At 37.3% G+C, this 24,353-nt stretch overlaps 1 protein-coding gene and 1 pseudogene across 37 annotated transcripts in view; both read left to right on the top strand.

Moving 5' to 3' along the window:
* Positions 1 to 24,353, top strand: part of ADAM22 (ADAM metallopeptidase domain 22) — a 279,921-nt gene that overhangs the window by 108,287 nt on the left and 147,281 nt on the right. The gene's annotated exons all lie outside the window — the stretch shown is intronic.
* Positions 4,238 to 4,999, top strand: LOC144578379 (transcription factor BTF3 pseudogene; annotated as a pseudogene).

Below are 24,353 nucleotides of genomic sequence, written 5' to 3'. Positions count from 1 at the left end.
ACGGGAATAAAAAATACTGTCTGTATTTGTTTTCCCTTTGGTATAAAACCTTTGGATAAATTAAGCCCATAGTTAGTTTATTTTGATTTTAATAACTGCTCTCTCTTATCCCTCCTTCCTGCCCTATCTATGAGAAATATGTGAATTAGGATAAAATGAAAAACTCTTGATTCATTCACCCATTTTTGAGTCTTATTTTGTATAAAGTGACTGCAATTTATAACAAAAACAGAAAGAAAAAGAAAAAGAGAGCCTCCTCCTATGTAATCTTACCATCTGAAGAAAACAATTGGCGTTCTTTTCCTTTCCCAGTGAGACTATATGTATTTGATGTCATGTCATTGTGATCATACTTAGGTAGAATTTGTAGTCTGCCTTCTCCATTTGACATTTGTCATAAACATTTCCATGTATTCCACATTCATTTATGGCTACAATTTGGTGATGTTGCATAATTTGCAAAATAATTCACATTTTTATTGGACTTTAATGTTATTTTCGGTCTTGAACTTTATAAATGATGCTATTAACATATTTGTGCAGCAGAGCCTCTCTTCTGGGATTCTTTGAGAAAAATTCTAAGTAATGGAATTAGTAGATCAAAGGGTGGACACTTTTTTATAGCCTAGTTTTCTAGTGGATTTGAGATGTTTTTGACATTTGGAAATATTTAGTGATGATATGATAGTTTTTTTAAAATCAAAGCTCTTAAGAATGTTATTTTTTCTTAATGTAATTGTAATTCTTATTCTTTGTTGAACTTATCCTATACATTCTACAAAATTATCTCCATTTAGTCTGTTTCACAGGATAGGGAAAAAATGAAAATCTAAACCCTAGATTGACATATGCAAGAAAGAAAAGGGAAAGATGAGAGGATATATATTGATTTTTTCCACCCTGTTGTCTAATTTTCATTAAGTCTGCCTGCTGACTAATTTCCCATAGAATTAGAATTGCCACCCAGTTTCCATTAGGTCTGTCTTGATGTCTTTTATTTGTTTTTTGTTTTGACTATGGATAAGAGCTTATTTCATAACTATATCTATATGTTAACCTTTAAACCCTGACGTGGTCGATGAAGAATGATGTTTGGTACATGCCCACCATCTTTCCCTTTACAAGAAGCTTTTGGATAATCATACCTGCTCTCTACACTCTACACACATACTCACTCTCTCTCCTGGGAGTTTCTCATAATACTAGGTCACTTTCATTTGCTGTGATAATATAGCCATATGTACCATTTCAAGACTTTCAGTGGGAAACCTTGTGCCGGTATTTAGAGAAGTCTTAAATGCCTGTTGGACAGCTTGGTAAACTAAAGATAATGGGTTTAATTCTGAACTTGTATCCCATAAGTCGTTTTTTTGTACCCCATGGACATCATGACATATCTCAGCCAGCATGGAAATCTTCAGGAGTTATGAGCTGTTTGATGTAAGTGCTGGGAAACTAGAAAACATCTTGTTAATTTTTGTGTGTCTCTAGAACCTAGCTCAGTTCCTGATGAATATGACTTTTAGCATTCTCCATGTCCTGTGGAGAGATCAGTATACTCCATCTAGTCTATGGGAGAGAATGTAGACTATGAAGTGAAAAGTTTCAGGAATAATGGGCTTATTTTGACTTAGGATAGAAATGTATTAAAAATTAGCTTATTCTGTCTGATTTTTAACATGTAGTACAAATTTTAGAATGTTTTGGCTTATGGTTGTCAGACATATTTACTGCCTTATGAACTACAAAATCCCTGGATTTAAACTTAGACTGGAGCTTCCAATTATAAGCATGCTCTAAAAAAAAAAGTCACATAAACAGAAAGATACATCTCTGCTATTCTACATAGTAACTGAATTATATTTTTTCCTTTCTTTTCCTTCCTTCCTTCTTCTTTTTCTTTCTCTTTGTCTCTCTCTCTCTCCCTCACTTCCTTTTCTCCCTCCCTCCCTCCCTCCCTCCCTCCCTCCCTCTTTCCTTCCTTTCTTTCTTTTCTTGTCTCACTCTGTTGCTCAGGCTAAAGTGCAGAGCTGCCAGGACTGCCAGGCAATCCTCCCACCCCAGCCTCTTGAGTAGCTAGAACCATAGGCATGCGAGGCCATGCCTGGCTAATTTTTTAGTTTTTGGTAGAGATTGGGTTTCACTATGTTGCCCAGGCCAGTCTCAGACTTCTGGGCTCAAGTCATCCTCCTGCCTCAGTCTCATAATACATTTCTTAACCCAACTGAAGAGCTCCAGATTTTTCTAAGCCAATGGATCTGTAAAGGATGGTGGTCATAATCATCAAGTTTATGAGAAGGAGTTTTACATTAGAAAACAATTTCATGTATGGGGGCTATAATCTGAACTTAACTTTGTTTCTATATCTTTGCAATTAATCAGGATTGCAAGGACAGGGATAGATAATATATATATATATGTGGTTGAAATGTTTTTCATTCATGTTTGTGTGTGTGTGTGTCTGTGTTTAATATGACCAGTGGTGATTACAGTTTGGCATTTATTACATATCTAAAAAAGAAAGAAGGAAAGAACGAGCCACTTTTCTTTTTCTCACTGTCTTGCTTCTGTGTTATTCTATTGAATATGCTGTTGCCACGATACCAGTAACATACTAGGCTTCAAACTTAATGACCTTTCTTTGTCCTTGGCCTTTCTGTGGGTACTTGAAAGATTGATTCTCTCATCCTCAAAACTCTTAATAGTAATTCTTTATTCCTCTTCTCCAACTTCTTTTTAGCACATCTTCCTTCTCTAAATGTGGACATATCCAAGCCTGAGTCAATGTCCTTTTTACTCTCCCACTCATCATCACAGCTCAACCCTATTTCTGTAGATATTTGCAAGCCTGACCTCTTTCATGAGTGTTCTCCCCACACCGCCAGTTCCTTCTCAGAGGGCCAGGATTTCTGTTATCACTTCAAGATCAACATGTCTATTGTTTTTTTTCTTAATTTTTATTTTTTGAGATGGAGTCTTACACTGTTGTCCAGGCTGGAGTTCAGTGGTACGATCTTGGCTCACTGAAACTTCCACCTCTTGGGTTCAAGCTATTCTCCTGCCCTCAGCCTCCCAAGTAGCTGGGATTACAGACACCTGCCACCATGCCCAGCTGTTTTTTGTATTTTTAGTAGAGACAAGGTTTCACCATGTTGGCCAGGCTGGTCTTGAACTCAAGGTGATCTACCCGTCTCAGCCTCCCAAAGGGCTGGGATTACAGATGTGAGCCACTGAGCCTAGCCAACACGTCCATTGTTAAACTTATCAGTTTATTCCCTACCACCATCAAGTCTTCTAGATTTTCACACATCTTTAAATGGTTCTATTACTTTCCCTATCATCCAAGTTTATTAAGTATCTGTTGCAGATGATGTGGTAAAGAGAAAATTAAAATTTTACTTAGGGTTTTTTTTTTTCTATTGCTATGTAACAAATTACCACAAACTTTGTGGCTTAAAATAACACAACGTTATTATCTCACACCCTATGTGGTTCAAGATTGTTTTTCAGATGATCTGGGTCTCTGCTCAGGGTGAAATAAAGGTGTTGGCTGGGAGATGGTCACGTCTGAGGTTTGGGAATTTTCTCAAACTCATTTAAGGTTGTTGACAGAATTCAGCATTCCTTGTGGCTCAATGACTAAGGTCCCTGTTTTCTTGATAACAGTTGGATTGAAACCTCTCTTAGCCCCAAAGACTCACTCTCAAATCTTGTCCCATGGCCCCTTCTATAGGCAGTTTGTAATATGGCAGTTGCTTTTTCCAGGCTAGCAGGAGAGCTTTAGCTATGGCTTCTGACCCAATTAAAGGTTCACAATATTAAATTAGGCCACTCAAATTTATTCCCCTTTTCATTAACTCAAAGTCAGCTGATAGAGGACCTTAATTACATCTGTAAAAACCCTTTTGCCATATAATGTAACATGTGGATGGTAACCCATCATATTCACAGTCCTACCAACATCCAAGGGGAAAGAACTATGCAAGGTATATATACCTTGGGGTGGAAATCTTGGGGGCTATCTTTTAATTCTTTATCACAGGACAGATGGAAGCAAGAATGGTAGTGAGTACCATCATTAATTATGTGTGTAAGTTAAAATAGTTATACTAACATAGGTGGTGCTAGTGGAACGCCAGCTTGGAGTTTTACATCAGTATGTGCATGTTTGTGGCAAGCTATGCTAATTATACATATACATATATATATAACCTACCTACAAAATGTTTTAATATATACCCATCTAGATCTATACACTTATTTTATCTTAAATCTGTCTTTGGGTGTGTGCCTAATCTCAGCTGGTCCACCCGAGACCCCCTGAGCACCAACCCCAGTCCCCCGAGCGACCCCTTATCCTCTCCGACAAGATGAAAGAAACAATCATGAATCAGGAAAAACTCGCCAAACTGCAGGCGCAAGTGCGCATTGGTGGGAAAGGAACTGCTTGCAGAAAGAAGAAGGTGGTTCATAGAACAGCCACAGCAGATGATAAAAAAACTTCAGTTCTCCTTAAAGAAGTTAGGCGTAAACAATATCTCTGGTATTGTAGAGGTGAATATGTCTACAAACCAAGGAACAGTGATCCACTTTTACAACCCTAAAGTTTAGGCATCTCTGGCAGTGAACACTTTCACCATTACAGGCCATGCTGAGACAAAGCAGTGGACAGAAATGCTACCCAGCATCTTAAACCAGCTTGGGGCAGACAGTCTGACTAGTTTAAGGAGACTGGCTGAAGCTCTGCCCAAACAATCTGTGGATGGAAAAGCATCACTTGCTACTGGAGAGGAGGATGATGATGAAGTTCCAGATCTTGTGGAGAATTTTGATGAGGCTTCCAAGAATGAGGCAAACTGAACTGAGTCAACTTCTGAAGATAAAACTTGAAGAAGTTACTGGAAGCTGCTATTTTATATTATGACTGCTTTTTAAGAAAGTTTTGTTTATGGATCTGATAAAATCTAGATCTCTAATATTTTTAAGCCCAAGCCCACTGGACACTGCAGCTCTTTTCAGTTTTTTTGCTTATACACAATTCATTCTTGGCAGCTAATTAAGCCAAAGAAGCCTGGGAATCAAGTTTGAAACCAAGGTTAATAAAGTTCTTTGCCTAGTAAAAAAAAAAAAATCTGTCTTTGTTACTTCTTTGTAAATATTTCCCACAACTCAACCATATTTGAATGTGAAATTTAAGATTAATTTTGCAGATCTTATGTTTTTAATGAAAGATACATGCCAGTACTTTTGCCCTTATCCTTTGCTATAAAATTCTGGACAATTTAACATTCTTTTTTCCCTAAACCAGGTAAAGTGTAATGTAAAGTGACTGCCTTCCTCTGTCTTCCCAGATAAGAATAATTGCTTCTGGTGAATAATCAAATTATGGCTTTCATCCTATTTCATTCTCTGACCTTTGGAGGAATAGCATTCCTTTTAAGTTGCCTTTGGGTGTATGTGTGTGCGCCAAGCCACATTTTGAAATGAGATTTTTCTTAGAAACAAATCTGTTGAGAAATGAAATAAAAATGTAGATTTCTTATTTGAATAGAGAGAATAGTGTTTTGCTCTGGTTTCTTAAAATGTATTTATAAATAGCACCTGTTTCTCCATAAATATAGAGATTTGTTGTTAATTGTTTTCTGCTGGTATTGCTAAAATTGGTAATAGAGCTTTTCTTTGAGTCATATCTATTTTGTATTGTTTGCTCTACTGTCTAAATCATTTCTCCAATCTGAGAAGAAAGTTTATCTTCAGGGGAGGGTTTTCTCACTGTTTTTCATTAAATTAAAATACATCAGAGTGTATTGTCAGGTTGTTTATTTAGTAGGTCATAAGAAAGATTCAAGTTTGCTTCCATTTTACACAGGATTTAAAAATTTATATAATTTTTCCAAATATGGTGTGTTAGCTAGAGCATCTTGTAGGGAGCAAAAAAGGGAGAAGTGAACTTTGGTTTCATTTTCATATTGGTGGATTATGTTGATCTGGTATTTAGCTGATATGAAACTAAATAGTGACACTGAAAGAATTAACTGTTTTGTTTGCTTGTTTAATTTGGAGTTTCTTATAGCTATCAAGACCATTATGTGGAACAATCATTTGTATATGTATTAATAGATTAATCTGTTACAGGGCCTGTAGCTTTATACTTGATTTGAAGAAGTTTGAAATGAAATTGGAAATTAATATTTTTACCGTAGCCCACATACACATTCAGTCTTCGTTTCTCTCCATTGACTTAGCATTTCTCTTCATTTAGGGAAAACAATACATTTATGGCTCAGTTAGTAATTGTATTCATCCTCCAATTCAAAAGTCTTTCCTGAACTTGTTCAGGTCAGGCTGACATTTTGCACTTGATTAAGGGAGACTTGATGATAGGTAGGAATCCACAATATAATATCTTATTCTTGAGTGTGACTTAATGTGCTTCTAACCTAATCTCAAGGCATCCTGATTGTCTTGTTCATTCGTTGATATTTCTTCCTATTTCCTTGGCATATCAGATCAAAATTTGAATATATTAATGCCTTCTAAGGAAAGAAATAAACCATAGCTGTAGAAAAAAAAAAGTTGCTTCTGGTAGCAAGAATGTGGATGACACAAACTTCCTTGCACAATGGTCATTTTTCAGTTAGCTTACCTATTTGTTCTTTGGGGGTTTGATGCCAGCTGCCCGTTTCAAATCTGCAGCTTCAAACAATATTGCCATTTCTTCTCTGAAACATAGATCTCAGGCAAGTGACTGTTGGAAAAGGAATAAGAATGATTGTGTTTATTATTTTATTAAGTTTATAAATTAGTGCAGATAAATGAACATATGGATAAAGAATATTCTACTTTTCAGGGTAAGGTTTATGCCATTCTTCATTATAGAAAATGTACACTAGCCGGTCTCAGCAGCACACGCGTGTAGTCCCAGCTAGTTGGGAGGCTGAAGCCAGATGATTGCTTGAGCGCAGGAGTGAGAGATTTTAGTATATTATGATTGTGAAGTGCCCTCCAGCATGGGCAAGCCGGGATAGTAAGACTCCATCTCTTTAAAAAAAAAAAAAGAAGAAAATGTATACTTAAAAATTTACATTTATTTTCTATTTGAATCAGTGAAAAAGCTGAGTAAAGGTATAGACAAAATAAGAAGAGCATTTTTATTATTTATTTCAAATATATCCATGCAAATCCACACAAGTCCATATGTGGATGGAAATTGTGGAGAGTTTTTAATCAGTGTGCATACCATTTAAAAATACAAGGGATTCCAGGGAAAATAATTTCCATCCTTAGCATCAAAGATACTTCTTTTCATCTGTTTTTATAAATGTGTATTATATAAATCAAATCAACTATTCTTCTCACTGCTACAATATGACATACATTACATCCAAAGAGAAGTACTTCTTTTTGAAATTAAAATAGGGGAGCTAAACAATATGTCACTTATTAAAAAGTAGATATTTAAAATGGTTTTCAAAATTGTCAAATAATTGCTCTTGACTACTCTCAAATATTACATTGCAGTTTCATTCTTAGCTAAGCTATTGATAATTCAGTTATTTGAGGAAAGTAATTTAAAATTAACTTAAAAGTTACTCTTCCCTTTCGGGTAATAGATTCTGCATTACATCACCTGTGATTATGATGATGTTGTTTTTAGAGTGCTCAGGAAATGCTGTGTTATTTGCTTAGTTATATGGTTCCATAATGATAACACACAGATGGATGTATATGTGGAATTTTCTTTATTTAAAAATTTTTATTTATTTATTTATTTATTTTTTCTGTTCTTTATTTTTATTTTTTTTTTCTGTTCTTTTTTTTTTCTTATTTTTTTATTGCATTTTAGGTTTTGGGGTACGTGTGCAGAGCATGCAATACAGTTGCATAGGTACACACATGGCAGTGTGTTCTGTTTGCTTTCACCCCTTCACCCACATTTGGCGATTCTCCCCAGGCTATCCCTCCCCATCTCCCCCTCCCACTGGCCCTCCCCTTTTCCCCCCAATTGACCCCAGTGTTTAGTACTCCCCTCTCTGTGTCCATGTGTTCTCATTTTTCATCACCTGCCTATGAGTGAGAATATGCGGTGTTTCATTTTCTGTTCTTGTGTCAGTTTGCTGAGAATGATGTTTCTCCAGATTCATCCATGTCCCTACAAACAACACAAACTCATCATTTCTGATTGCTGCATAATATTCCATGGTGTATATGTGCCACATTTTCCCAATCCAGTCTATCATCGATGGGCATTTGGGTTGATTCCAGGTATTTGCTATTGTAAACAGTGCTGCAATAAACATTCGTGTGCATGTGTCCTTATAGTAGAATGATTTATAGTCCTTTGGATATATACCCAGTAATGGGATTGCTGGGTCAAATGGAATTTCTATTTCTAAGGCCTTGAGGAATCGCCACACCGTCTTCCACAATGGTTGAACTAATTTACACTCCCACCAACAGTGTAAAAGTGTTCCTTTTTCTCCACATCCTCTCCAGCATCTGTTGTCTCCAGATTTTTTAATGATCGCCATTCTAACTGGCGTGAGATGGTATCTCAATGTGGTTTTGATTTGCATCTCTCTGATGACCAGTGACGATGAGCATTTTTTCATATGATTGTTGGCCTCATATATGTCTTCTTTCGTAAAGTGTTCATATCCTTTGCCCACTTTTGAATGGGCTTGTTTGTTTTTTTCTTGTAAATCTGTTTGAGTTCTTTGTAAATTCTGGATATCAGCCCTTTGTCAGATGGGTAAACTGCAAAACTTTTTTCACATTCTGTTGGTTGCCGATTCACTCTAGTGACTGTTTCTTTTGCCGTGCAGAAGCTGTGGAGTTTGATTAGGTCCCATTTGTCTGTTTTGGCCTTTGTTGCCAATGCTTTTGGTGTTTTGTTCATGAAGTCCTTGCCTACTCCTATGTCCTGGATAGTTTTGCCTAGATTTCCTTCTAGGGTTTTTATGGTGCCAGGTCTTATGTTTAAGTCTTTAATCCATCTGGAGTTAATTTTAGTGTAAGGTGTCAGGAAGGGGTCCAGTTTCTGCTTTCTGCACATGGATAGCCAGTTTTCCCAACACCATTTGTTAAATAGGGAATCCTTTCCCCATTGCTTGTTTTTGTCAGGTTTATCAAAGATTGTATAGTTGTAGATATGTTGTGTTGCCTCCGGTGCCTCTGTTTTGTTCCATTGGTCTATATCTCTGTTTTGGTACCAGTACCATGCTGTTTTGATTACTGTAGCCTTGTAGTATAGCTTGAAATCCGGTAGTGTGATGCCCCCCGCTGTGTTCTTTTTGCTTAGAATTGATTTGGCTATGTGGGCTCTCTTTTGGTTCCATATGAAGTTCATGGTGGGTTTTTCCAGTTCTGTGAAGAAAGTCAATGGTAGCTTGATTAGGATAGCGTTGATTCTGTAAATTACTTTGGGCAGTATAGCCATTTTCACGATATTAATTCTTCCTAACCATGAACACAGAATGTTTCTCCATCTGTGTGCCCTCTCTGATTTCGTTGAGCAGTGGCTTATAGTTCTCCTTGAAGAGGTCTCTTACATTCCTTGTGAGTTGTATTCCAAGGTATTTTATTCTTTTTGTAGCAATTGTGAATGGCAGTTCGTTCTTGATTTGGCTCTCTTTAAGTCTGTTATTGGTGTAGACAAATGCTTGTGATTTTTGCACATTGATTTTATATCCTGAGACTTTGCTCAAGTCTCTTATCAGTTTCAGGAGTTTTTGGGCTGAGGCGATGGGGTCTTCTAGGTATACTATCATGTCGTCTGCAAATAGAGACAATTTGGCTTCCATCTTTCCTATTTGAATACCCTTTATTTCTTTTTCTTCCCTGATTGCTCTGGCTAGAACTTCCAGTACTATATTGAATAGGAGTGGTGAGAGAGGGCATCCTTGTCTAGTGCTGGATTTCAAAGGGAGTGCTTCCAGTTTTTGCCCATTCAGTATGATATTGGCTGTTGGTTTGTCATAAATAGCTTTTATTACTTTGAGATACGTTCCATCGATACCGAGTTTATTGAGGGTTTTTAGCATAAAGGGCTGTTGTATTGTGTCAAATGCCTTCTCTGGGTCAATTGAGATAATCATGTTGTTTTTGTTTTTGGTTCTGTTTATGTGGTGAATTACGGTTATAGACTTGCGTATGTTGAACCAGCCTTGCATCCCTGGGATGAATCCTACTTGATCGTGATGAATAAGTTTTTTGATTTGCTGTTGCAATCGGCTTGCCAATATTTTATTGAAGATTTTTGCATCTATGTTCATCATGGATATTGGCCTGAAGTTTTCTTTTCTTGTTGGGTCTCTGCCGGGTTTTGGTATCAGGATGATGTTGGTCTCATAAAATGATTTGGGAAGGATTCCCTCTTTTTGGATTATTTGGAATAGTTTTAGAAGGAATGGTACCAGCTCCTCTTTGTGTGTCTGGTAGAATTTGGCTGTGAACCCGTCTGGACCTGGGCTTTTTTTGTGTGGTAGGCTCTTAATTGCTGCCTCGACTTCTGCCCTTGTTATTGGTCTATTCATAGTTTCAGCTTCCTCCTGGTTTAGGCTTGGGAGGACACAGGAGTCCAGGAATTTATCCATTTCTTCCAGGTTTACTAGTTTATGTGCATAGAGTTGTTTGTAATATTCTCTGATGATGGTTTGAATTTCTGTGGAATCTGTGGTGATTTCCCCTTTATCATTTTTTATTGCATCTATTTGGTTGTTCTCTCTTTTCTTTTTAATCAATCTGGCTAGTGGTCTGTCTATTTTGTTGATCTTTTCAAAAAACCAGCTCTTGGATTTATTGATTTTTTGAAGGGTTTTTCATGTCTCAATCTCCTTCAGTTCAGCTCTGATCTTAGTTATTTCTTGTCTTCTACTGGGTTTTGAGTTTTTTTGATCTTGCCCCTGTAGCTCTTTCAATTTTGACGATAGGGTGTCAATTTTGGATCTCTCCATTCTCCTCATATGGGCACTTATTGCTATGTACTTTCCTCTAGAGACCGCTTTAAATGTGTCCCAGAGATTCTGGCATGTTGTGTCTTCGTTCTCATTGGTTTCGAAGAACTTCTTTATTTCTGCCTTCATTTCATTGTTTACCCAGTCAACATTCAAGAGCCAGTTGTTCAGTTACCATGAAGCTGTGCGGTTCTGGGTTGGTTTCTGAATTCTGAATTCTATATGTGGAATTTTCTACTAAAATCTCCTCTGATTTGAAGAAGTTTATTAAACTCATATAATGGGGACTTTTTTTTTTTAGACATATAATGGAGACTGGTTTTTTTGAGACAAAGTCTCGCTCTTGTTGCCCAGGCTGGAGTGCAATGGCGTAATCTTGGCTTACTGCAACATTTGCCTCCCAGGTTCAAGCAAGTCTTCCGCCTCAGCCTCTGGAGTAGCTGGGATTACAGGCATCTGCCACCACACCTGACTGATTTTTGTATTTTTAGTAGAGTCCGGGTTTCACCATGTTGGCCAGGGTGGTCTCAAACTCCTGACCTCAGGCAATCTGGCCACCTCGGCTTCCGAGCCACTGGGCCTGGCCTAATGGAGACATTTTAATTATGAATCTCCTTTGTTAATCTTTTCTACCTCTTGCAGTTAGGTTATTATTTTTTTGCTGTCAGTTTCCCATCCAGTTTTGTTAAGATATCATTGAAAAAAATTGTGCATATTTATGGTATGCATGATGATTTCATGTATGTACAAATGATTGCATCAGGTGAATTACTCTATGTGTTACCTGACATACTTTTCATGTTTTTATGGTGAGAACATTTCACCATTTTCAAGTATATAATACATTACTAATTATAGTCACCACACTGTAATAGATCTCCAGAACTTATTGCTCCAGTCTAATTGGACTTTTGTACCTTTTAACCAGTGTCTCTTTGTACACCCTCCTCACTTCCCCCAGTGCCTGGCACCATCATTGTACTTTCTCTTTTGTGAGTTCAACTTTTTTAGATTTCATATGTAAATGAGATCATGTAGTATTTGTCTTACTGTGCCTGCCTTATTTCACATATAATGTCCTCCAGGTTCATTCATGTTGTTGCAAATGACAGGATTTCCTTCATTTTAAGGTTGGGTGGTAGTCTATTGTATGTGTGTAGTTTGGTATTATGCTGTTTGTTTATTTTTGCTTTTGTTGCTTGTGTTTTTGGGGTTATAGCCAAAAAAAAAAAAATCATTGCCCAGACCGATATCAAGAGGCTTTTATTATATGTTTTCTTTTAAAAGTTTTATAGCTTCAGGTCTATGTTTAAGTCTTTAACTCATTTTGAGTTGTTTTTTATATATGTCATGATTTAAGAGTCTGATTTTATTTTTTTGCATGTGAATATCCAGTTTTCCAACACCATTACAGTTAGGTTAATTTTTACAGGATTTTTATTTGAATCGTTCTTTATGTGCACTGGCCACCTTGTTGATTCAATATAAAATAATTAGCAACTTAGTTCTACCCCTTTGCTATTAGCAAAAGCCAGGAGTTAGAGACCAGCTTGGGCAACATAGCAAGACCCCCTCTCCACTAAAAATTAAAAAAAAAATTTAGCTGGGTATCTTAGTATGCATGCTTGTAGTCCCAGCTACTTGAGAGGCTGAGGTAGGAGGGTCACTTGAGCCTGGGAGTTTGATGCTGCTGTGAGCCATGATTGCACCACTGCACTCCAGCCAGGGAACAGAGCAAAATTCTCTCTCTTAAAAAAAGAAAGAAATAATTAAAAGACTTAAAGAAAGAGGAAATGCTCAGAGGCATTCTTAGAGATTTCAGGATAACTCAAAAAAAGAAAAGAAAAGTAACTAAGTAAAAAAGATATCCTTACTCCTTACTTAGCAAAATGTCTTACAGAGAATTCTGTATCAGAACATATAGAAATGTTTCATTCTTTTTAAGGGCTGTATAGTGTATAACATTTGATGGATTTATCATAATTTACTAAATATTCCTTTGTTGAGGCTCATTTAGTTTGTTCACAGTTTTCTATTTTTACGGATGGTGTGGGCTGGGTGGTACAGTGTCTCATGCCTGTAATCCCAGCGCTTTGGGAGGCCAAGGCGGGTGGATCACCTGAGATTAGGAGTTCGAGACCAGCCTGACCAACATGGAGAAACCCTGTCTCTACTAAAAATGCAAAAAATTAGCTGGGCATGGTGACGTGTGCCTATAATCCCAGCTATTCAGGAGGTTGAGGCAGGAGAATCACTTGAATCTGGGAGACCGAGGTTGTGGTGAGCCGAGATCGCACCACTGCACTCCAGCCTGAGTGACAGAGCGAGACTCTGTCTCAAAAACGAAAAACAAATGTGATGTCATGTACACTTATGTTTTTTAACTTGTGGGATTATACCTGTAGGATAAATTCCAGAAATGAAATTGCTGAGTCAAAGGGAATACATAATTTATATTCTCGCCAGAAACATATGAAAGTGTCTTTCTCACACCCTGTTTCCATCACATGCAGCGTTGCTCTAGCTGTTTTTGACTTCCCTGTGGGATGCTGAGGTGATGTTCTCCCATGCTTCTCTGAATTTTTCTGTTGTTATTATATTGTTAAAAAGCTCTGCCTATCATGTGCCTGTCCCACCACAGCTCCCTCCCTCCAGTCTCTTTTCCTTCAAGACTCAGTTCTATCATGCATTCGTCTTGGAAACATCCTTGCTCCATAATCACCATTCTGTTCCCCTCCCTTACAATTTTCCAGGCCTGATTAGGTGCCCTCCCTCTGCATGTGTGTGAGATTCCTCTGCATACACGGTCAGTTTCTCCTGCACACTTCTGTTAGGGTGCTCATCACTGTGAATTGTGTTCAGGAGTTCTTTGTATGTTCTTTCAGCTGATGCCATTTTCATCTCTTTGTCCAAACACCTTTCCTATATCAACATGTAGTAGAGGCTCAGTAAATATTTTTTTGGATAACTTAAATCCATATTAGATTTTTAGAATTAGGAATGACCTTAGTGAATATTTAATATATTTACTTTATTAGTGAAAAGTGGAGTTTAAAATTTTAATGTTTTAAATTCAAAATTCAGCAATTTCTTCTTTTAAATTTCATTAAGAAAAAAAACCCTAAAGTTAGTAGTTTTTACTTGCCTGTGACTCTTTTTTCTCTAGGTTCAAATAAATATCCCAGCATTACAGTTCTTAAGGTACAGGGTTTTTTTAATGGAACATGCTGCTGTTTCTTCAAACTTGACAAATATCAGATATATATATATATATATATATATATATATATATATATATATCTTTTGTTTCTTCCCAGTGTTCTTCTTGCTCAACTATCCCTTGTTCTCAGGACCTTGCTCCCTAGACCTGCCCATGTTTAGAAACACTGAGAGACAAGGAAGTTGAAAGCAAAGAATTCCTGTTTCTGGCTGGGTGTAGTGGCTCGTGTCTGTAATCCTAGCATTTCAGGAGGCCAAGGTGACAGGGTTTCTTGAGGTCAGAATTTAGAGATCAGCCTAGGTGGCAGAACTAGAACTCCATTTGAAAAAAAAAAAAATCCCCAATTATTTATTTATTTTTTTTACTGGTGAACCTTTGAAAAGCATTGTACCTTGGATGTGAAGGCCAAGTAATGCTCTTAGTTCTCCCATTCCCATTTCCTTTTTTACAGTATAGACATTGATATTTAGGAACGATTTGGGTCTGTAGAGCAGACAGATTCTCATAATCTCTATTCACATTGATCTAGGGCAGAGAGGAAAAGAAAAGAGAAAATTCTCACTGTTTACAAACTTTAAAAATATTAACTGCACCTAGTGAGAGATAACTCAGTCCTCCATAGGGAGGGTAAGACTCCAGGAAAGTTATGCCAGTGCCAACTTCACTACCTGAAATCCAGTTCCTCGAGGGAGTGGGGTCCCCTAACACATCTTTCATGATGCTTTTTGTTTATTTATGTGCTCTTTTAATTGTACATAGATTTTTGTGTGTGTTTTGATGTCCATCTCGACATCTTTTAGTTATCTCTCCTTGAAGTGTGATCACCAAGTTTTCTTAGGCTCCAACACCTATTATGACAAATGTTTTATTTGCTATTTTGGGTTGCCAGTCATCGCTCAAGACTTTTACAGCTGTTATACCATTACTTGTGACCCAGCAATCTGCACAAAAGAAAACCCTCAGATTATTCTCAGGCATTTTGGGACATGTTCTGTTAGTCCTGTGCAATACCTAGTTCCTGCTTCCTTTTAATTTCATTGCTATTTTTAAAATATTTATGGAGTCTCTATTAACTCATATTTTTGGACATCTTGGTACATCTGCATAGAATATTTATAGGTTCTTTCTTTCTTCTTCATCCTCTTCATTGGCAAGGACAATGCTTAATTTTTATTGAAATATTCCCCACAAATGCCTAATTCATTTAATACTGGAATCTAAAATTAGAGCCAACAGTAGAGAGAGCCATGGGAAGAATATGTCAGTGATGTAGATGTATCTTGGATTCATTTCACTCCGATGCTTCTATAGAGATTATTTTGTTTCAGGATCTCTTCTATTGCCCAGTAGCTGAACATGAAGCCTGACCATTATGCATTGATTTCTCTTTTATAAAAACATAATTTGAAATTTATGGCTGAAAAGCAGCAATGAAAACACTGTTTTTCCTTTTGCTGGGCTGTTGGCTGAATTTAGATTGAGGAATACAATGGTTCATCAGATAATTGTGAAAAGAGGTGCCATATCCAAAGGCTTAGATAATCATTCCTCTGTGTCTGGTGTATAGACATTCACAATTGATAATATATATGATGTTTTCTCCTTTTCCATCTTATCTTCTTTTGCATGTTTTCAGATGCTGCAAAAAAATTTAGTAATTTTCCACAAGAAAATTTACTGCTAAAAGATTGTCCTAGAAACACTTTTGTAAAATCTGGCAGAATAGGAGAGCAAAGCATATTGAACTTTTATGTTTGCAGTTTTGATATGATTATTAGCTCTTAAAATGTAGAAACTAACTCAAGTTAGGTCAAAGGTCTTGAAATTTTTTTTCCATTTATTATTACTTTAAGCCAGTTTTAGGAGTGATTATGGGACAATGAGAATTTTTAACAGTCCTTTCAAAACCTGTACAGCCAACTGAGTTGGCTTTAAAGTTGTTACGAGGGTGTTGCATTTATTACAATAAAAGCATTATTGCTAAACCAATGTTAGATTGGAGGTGGGGCAGGTAGGGTTTGCTTTTAAAGTCTACAGCACATTTTTGAATTTTTTTATTAAGACAGAGTTTATGTTGCCCAGGCTGGTTTTGAACTCCTGGGCTCAAACAATCCTCCTGTCTTGGCTGTGTCGCAGCCTCCCAAAGTGCTGGGATTACAGGCATGAGCCACCTCTCCTAGCCACATTTAGGAATCTTTTTAATGATGGAATAACCTTAATAAGGTGTATTTGAGTTTTAGAAGTAGCCAACGGCTCTTCAGAACCATCTTTTCACTATTTTAAGTGATTAGCCCAGTTATTTGTTAATCACAAAAATATGGTTAGGAAATAATGAGACTGGTTTTTCTTGTGTGTTACATACATTGTCTCTGAAGGTAATTCTGAAAGAGAAAATTTAATGAAGTTTTGAACAATTGAGGCATCATTGTCATAAATGAAGAAGAGCTCAAGATGACAGTTTTTAAAATGATGACTCTCATCTGACTATTTAGTTCTGTTATAATAAGGAAAAGAACCCATTCCATAATTTAGTATAGCATTCTTGTATTGTGAAAACACAAAGGCATTTTAGTGGAATCAAAATAGTTTGACTTGGTGTGATTACTACTTGCTCATCAAAAGTAATTGTAACTTGGCTGATATTTGCTGGAAATGGCCCTTAGAATTGAAATCTAGGTCAGGAAATGACAGCTAATGGAATAGACTGAAATGTGAGAGAGTGGAAAGGTCACCTTTTAAGGACTTACTGCTGGAATCTTGAGATAATGGTGAGACATAATTTTCTACTCTTTGGTGTCTGTTTCGTGCCCCCATTACTTAAATTTCCCTGGCTTAGGTTTAATCCAACAATTTTCCATCATAATGATTATGTGCTCATGATAGAAAAATAAACATTTAAAAAGGACCCATTTACTTCTGGCTAGGTATAGCAGATTAAACTCTTGAATGTATCTTTGCTCCATTATAATGATAGTGAAGGTATAATAAACTAACAAGAATAAAACAGATGAGAGATATCAATAAAATTTGGAAGATATAACAAGAATGGACAAGTGGTAACCGACTTACCAGAGTGGAAAAAACTGACTTCTGATTTTAACAAGAAATAGAACTTGGGAAAAGTTCTAGAAATAGAGGTGATGAGATACCTCAGAAAACTGGGGTGGTATAGATCTGAGAAGAGAAAGCTATCTTAGTTTTGTAAGACATTAAACTCTAAAACTTTGTTTTAAAATGGGAAACCTGACAGTCCTAGTTTTGTTTTATTTTGTTTCACATCTATAAACATATGAAAGAAAAGAGAAGTGCCAATTCTACTCTTTTGGTTTAATGGTTATTTATGCTTTATAGCAAACAGAAATGTCTGTTTAAATATTCCTAATAGGATAACAGATTATTAATGAAACAAATAGAATTAAAGACTTTTTAGAAGTTATATTTACCTTCATGAGACATAACAACACATTTTCATGTCTGAATTATGGGAAAGGATCTATTGTTGGAAATAATGTTCACAAAGACTGTCTGTGACATAGATTAGTACTTGCTTTCCTGAGGATGTAAAAGAAAGGATGTTTTCTTTTCATGTCGGTGGTCTTCCTTTCACCAGCAGTTGGAAGGGCATGTTAAAGCTAGCTATTGGAATTCCTGTAGGTAGAAAAAACAGCAGGCTTGAAAAGCATAAGGCTTATAATGTGGAAATGAAAATGCTGGAAAGATAATTTTAATCAGTGGAATATAGAACATATAGTGTGTTGCTTATAGAGTCTGAATTTTCCTAAGTAGCAGTTAGAAGCCTAGCTAAGTTCCAGCAAGCAGGGATATGCTTCTTCCTCTCCTGGCAGAAGTAGGAGGTTCTCTTTCTGGAGAAACAACCCACGCCTCTGGATTGGGGGAACAGTCAGCTGAGGGCAAGTGATATACTGAAAACAGGAGGTGTACTGTGTTTACACGTTGAATCAGAGAGCCATAGTTCCCATCCTCAGGTTGCTCTCTCAACACTGACACCAAGTTTATGCTATCCAACCAACATAAGATTGGAGGCTCACTCTCTGGGCAAAGTGATCAGTCCATGATAAAGAATATATGGATGCTGACATTTGGAAGCCTTCCAATGAAATTTCTGCCTCCCTCTAGAGACGCCCACCCATCCACAACCCTGCTGTTCTTCACAGAACTTCCAGGAATGTTCTACTGCTTCATTCTTAACAGCAGTGGAGAGCCAAGGATGATCAGCTGTCTAACCAAAAAGAAAGAGAGCAGAGAAACAAATGAATTCAGTTGAAACAAAGAAAAATTAGGAACAGAAGAAAATCTTAAAAAACTCAAACCTGTAATAATATACAGGCATACCTTGGAGAGATTGAGGGTTCAATTCTGGACTACTTCAGTACAGAAAATATCATGTGACAAAGCGAGTCACATAAATTTTATGGTTTCCCAGTGGATTTAAAAGTTATGTTCAGACACCTATACTCATATGTTCAAGGAAGCACTACTCATAATAGCGAAAACATGGACTCAACATAACTGTCTATCCATGGTGGATTGGATTAAAAAATGTGACATATTTACACCACAGAATACTATGCAGTCATAAAAAGAATGAAATCATGTCTTTTGCAGCAACGTGAATACAGCTGAAGGCCATTGCCCTAAGTGAATTGGTAAAGAAACAAATAAACAAAAAAAACAAATACTGCATGTTCTCACTTATAAGTGGGAACATTAAGTCATTAAGTGTAAACATTTGGTACACATGGATGTAATGATGGAAACAATAGACACTGGGGAGAGAGGGATAGAGACAAATGTTGAAGAACTACTTATTGGGTACTATATTCACTATTTGGCCGAGGGGTTCAGTAAAAGCCCCACTTTTTTTCAGTATATCACTCAGCATTATGCAATATATCCATGTAACAAACCTACACATGCACCCAGGAACCTAAAAATAACCCAACACTGTGTTTACACCATATTGTAGTCATTAAGTGTACAATAGCATTATGTCTACAAAAATGTATATACCCTAATTAAAACATTTCTTTAGCAATAAAAACTTTATTGCCAAAAGTGCTAATGATCATTTTAGACTTCAGTAAATTATAATCTTTTTGCAACTGGTGAGTCTTGCCTCAGTGTTGATGGCTGCTGATTGATTAGAGTAGTGGTTCCTGAAGGTTGGGGTAGTTGTGGCAATTTCTTAAAATAAAATAACAATTAAGTTTGCTGCATTGATTACTTTCACAAAAGATTTCTCTGTAGCATGAGATGCTGTTTGATAGCAATTTATCCATTGTAGAACTTCTTTCAGATTTGAACTTAATCCACTCAAACTCTGCCACTGCTTTATCAGCTAAGTTTTTATTATTCTAGATCTTTGTTGTTATTTCCACAATGTTCATAGCATTTTCACCAGGAGTAGATTCTGCCTTTAAAAATACACTTTTTTTGCTCGTCCATAAGAAGTGACTTGGCTGGGCACAGTGGCTCATGTGTGTAATCCCAGCACTTTGGAAGGCTGCGGAGGTCGAATCACTTGAGGTCAGGAGTTCAAGACCAGTCTGCCAACATGGTGAAACCCTGTCTTTATTAAAAATACAAAACTTAGCCTGGCATGGTGGCAGGCACCTGTAGTCCCATCTGCTTGGAAGGCTGAGGCAAGAGAATTGCTTGAACCCAGGAGCCAGAGGTTGCAGTGAGCCAAGATTATGCCACTGCACCCCAGCCTGGGCAATGGAGCAAGACTCTGTCTAAAAAAAAAAAAAAAAAAGTGACTCCTGATCTATTCAAGTTTGATCATGAGAATGTAGCATTCAGTCACATCTTCAGACTACACTCTAATTCTAGTTATCTTGCTATTTCTACCACATCTGCAGTGACCTCCTCCACTGAAGTTTTTTTTTTTTTTAATGTTTTATTGCATTTTAGGTTTGGGGGTACATGTGCAGAACATGCAAGATAGTTGCATAGGTACACACATGGCAGTGTGTTTTGCTTCCTTTCTCCCCTTCACCCACATTTGGCATTTCTCCCCAGGCTATCCCTCCCCACCTCCCCATCCCGCTGGCCCTCCCCTTTCCCCCCCAATAGACCCCAGTGTTTAATACTCCCCTCCCTGTGTCCATGTGTTCTCATTTTTCATCACCCGCCTATGAGTGAGAATATGCGGTGTTTCATTTTCTGTTCTTGTGTCAGTTTGCTGAGAATGATGTTCCCCAGATTCATCCATGTCCCTACAAACGACACAAACTCATCATTTCTGATTGCTGCATAATATTCCATGGTGTATATGTGCCACATTTTCCCAATCCAGTCTATCATCGATGGGCATTTGGGTTGATTCCAGGTATTTGCTATTGTAAACAGTGCTGCAATAAACATTCGTGTGCATGTGTCCTTATAGTAGAATGATTTATAGTCCTTTGGATATATACCCAGTAATGGGATTGCTGGGTCAAATGGGATTTCTATTTCTAAGGCCTTGAGGAATCGCCACACTGTCTTCCACAATGGTTGGACTAATTTACACTCCCACCAACAGTGTAAAAGTGTTTCTTTTTCTCCACATCCTCTCCAGCATCTGTTGTCTCCAGATTTTTTAATGATCGCCATTCTAACTGGCGTGAGATGGTATCTCAATGTGGTTTTGATTTGCATCTCTCTGATGACCAGTGACGATGAGCATTTTTTCATATGATTGTTGGCCTCATATTTGTCTTCTTTCGTAAAGTGTTCATATCCTTTGCCCACTTTTGAATGGGCTTGTTTGTTTTTTTCCTGTAAATCTGTTTGAGTTCTTTGTAAATTCTGGATATCAGCCCTTTGTCAGATGGGTAAACTGCAAAACTTTTTTCCCATTCTGTTGGTTGCCGATTCACTCTAGTGACTGTTTCTTTTGCCGTGCAGAAGCTGTGGAGTTTCATTAGGTCCCATTTGTCTATTTTGGCTTTTGTTGCCAATGCTTTTGGTGTTTTGTTCATGAAGTCCTTGCCTACTCCTATGTCTTGGACGGTTTTGCCTAGATTTTCCTCTAAGGTTTTTATCGTGCCAGGTCTTATGTTTAAGTCTTTAATCCATCTGGAGTTAATTTTAGTGTAAGGTGTCAGGAAGGGGTCCAGTTTCTGCTTTCTGCACATGGATAGCCAGTTTTCCCAACACCATTTGTTGAACAAGGAATCCTTTCCCCATTGCTTGTTTTTGTCGGGTTTATCAAAGATTGTATGGTTGTAGATATGTTGTGTTGCCTCCGATGCCTCTGTTCTGTTCCATTGGTCTATGTCTCTGTTTTGGTACCAGTACCATGCTGTTTTGATTACTGTAGCCTTGTAGTATAGCTTGAAATCTGGTAGTGTGATGCCCCCGGCTGTGTTCTTTTGCTCAGAATTGACTTGGCTATGTGGGCTCTCTTTTGGTTCCATATGAAGTTCATGGTGGTTTTTTCCAGTTCTGTGAAGAAAGTCAATGGTAGCTTGATGGGTATAGCATTGATTCTGTAAATTACTTTGGGCAGTATAGCCATTTTTACAATATTAATTCTTCCTAACCATGAACATGGAATGTTTCTCCATCTGTTTGTGTCCTCTCTGATTATGTTGAGCAGTGGTTTGTAGTTTTCCTTGAAGAGTCCCTTACGTTCCTTGTGAGTTGTATTCCAAGGTATTTTATTCTTTTTGTAGCAATTGTGAATGGCAGTTCGTTCTTGATTTGGCTTTCTTTAAGTCTGTTATTGGTGTAGAGGAAGCCTTGTGATTTTGCACATTGATTTTATATCCTGAGACTTTGCTGAAGTTTCTTATCAGTTTCAGGAGTTTTTGGGCTGAGGCGATGGGGTCTTCTAGGTATACTATCATGTCGTCTGCAAATAGAGACAATTTGGCTTCCACCTTTCCTGTTTGAATACTCTTTATTTCTTTTTCTTGCCTGATTGCTGTGGCTAGAACTTCCAGTACTATATTGAATAGGAGTGGTGAAAGAGGGCATCCTTGTCTAGTGCCGGATTTCAAAGGGAATGCTTCCAGTTTTTGTCCATTCAGTATGATATTGGCTGTTGGTTTGTCATAAATAGCTTTTATTACTTTGAGATATGTTCCATCGATACCGAGTTTATTGAGGGTTTTTAGCATAAAGGGCTGTTGAATTTTGTCAAATGCCTTCTCTGCATCAATTGAGATAATCATGTGGTTTTTGTTTTTGGTTCTGTTTATGTGGTGAATTTCTTGTCTTCTGCTGGGTTTTGAGTTTTTTTGATCTTGCTCCTCTAGCTCTTTCACTTTTAATGATAGGGTGTCAATTTTGGATCTCTCCATTCTTCTCATATGGGCACCTATTGCTATATACTTTCCTCTAGAGACTGCTTTAAATGTGTCCTAGAGATTCTGGCATGTTGTGTCTTCGTTCTCATTGGTTTCAAAGAACTTCTTTATTTCTGCCTTCATTTCATTGTTTATGCAGTCAACATTCAAGAGCCAGTTGTTCAGTTTCCATGAAGCTGTGTGGTTCTGGGTTGGTTTCTGAATTCTGAGTTCTAACTTGATTGCACTATGGTCTGAGAGGCTGTTTGTTATGATTTCACTTGTTTTGCATTTGCTGAGCAGTGCTTTACTTCCAATTATGTGGTCAATTTTAGAGTAGGTGTGATGTGGTGCTGAGAAGAATGTATATTCTGTGGATTTGGGTGGAGAGTTCTGTAAATGTCTATCAGGTTTGCTTGCTCCAGGTCTGAGTTCAAGCCCTGGATATCCTTGTTGATTTTCTGTCTGGTTGATGTGTCTAATATTGACAGTGGAGTGTTAAAGTCTCCCACTATTATTGTGTGGGAGTCTAAGTCTCTTTGTAAGTCGTTAAGAACTTGCCTTATGTATCTGGGTGCTCCTGTATTGGGTCCATATATGTTTAGGATGTTAGCTCTTCTTGTTTTATCGATCCTTTTACCATTATGTAATGGCCTTCTTTGTCTCTTTTGATCTTTGTTGCTTTAAAGTCTATTTTATCAGAGATGAGAATTGCAACTCCTGCTTTCTTTTGCTGTCCATTAGCTTGGTAAATCTTCCTCCATCCCTTTATTTTGAGTCTTTGTGTATCCTTGCATGTGAGATGGGTTTCCTGGATACAGCACACTGCTGGCTTTTTATCCAATTTGCCAGTCTGTGTCTTTTGATTGGTGCATTTAGTCCATTTACATTTAGGGTTAATATTGTTATGTGTGAATTTGATACTGCCATTTTGATGCTAGCTGGCTGTTTTGCCTGTTAGTTGTTGTAGATTCTTCATTATGTTGATGCTCTTTAGCTTTTAGTGTGATTTTGGAATGGCTGGTACTGGTTGTTCCTTTTCATGTGTAGTGCCTCTTTCAGGAGCTCTTGTAAAGCAGGCCTGGTGGTGACAAAATCTCTGAGTACTTGCTTGTTCGCAAAGGTTTTTATTTTTCCTTCACTTCTGAAGCTCAATTTGGCTGGATATGAAATTCTGGGTTGAAAGTTTTTTTCTTTAAGGATGTTGAATATTGGCCCCCACTCTCTTCTGGCTTATAGAGTTTCTGCCGAGAGATCTGCTGTGAGTCTGATGGGCTTCCCTTTGTGGGTGACCCGAACTTCCTCCCTGGCTGCCCTTAGTATTTTCTCCTTTATTTCAACCTTGTTGAATCTGATGATTATGTTCCTTGGGGTTGCTCTTCTTGCGGAATATCTTTGTGGTGTTCTCTGTATTTCCTGCAATTGAGTGTTGGCCTGTGTTGCTAGGTGGGGGAAATTTTTCTGGATAATGTCCTGAAGAGTATTTCCCAGCTTTGATTCATTCTCTTCTTCACATTCTGGTACGCCTATCAAACATAGGTTAGGTCTTTTCACATAGTCCCACATTTCTTGGAGACTTTGTTCATTCCTTTTTGCGCTTTTTTCTCTGATCTTGGTTTCTCGTTTTATTTCATTGATTTGATCTTCGACTTCCGATATTCTTTCTTCTGCTTGGTCAATTCGGCTATTGAAACTTGTGCATGCTTCGCGAAGTTCCCGTATTGTGTTTTTCAGCTCCTTTAATTCATTCATATTCTTCTCTAAGTTATCCATTCTTGTTATCATTTCCTCGAATCTTTTTTTATATCTTTTTTCAAGGTTCTTAGTTTCTTTGCATTGATTTAAAACATGTTCTTTTAGCTCACAAAAGTTTCTCATTAT

The sequence above is a fragment of the Callithrix jacchus genome, chromosome 11 (genome assembly GCF_049354715.1).
Source record: "Callithrix jacchus isolate 240 chromosome 11, calJac240_pri, whole genome shotgun sequence".
Lineage (NCBI taxonomy): Eukaryota > Metazoa > Chordata > Mammalia > Primates > Cebidae > Callithrix > Callithrix jacchus.
Note: the sequence above shows the minus strand (reverse complement) of the source record. Positions and strands in the feature narration are given on the sequence as shown.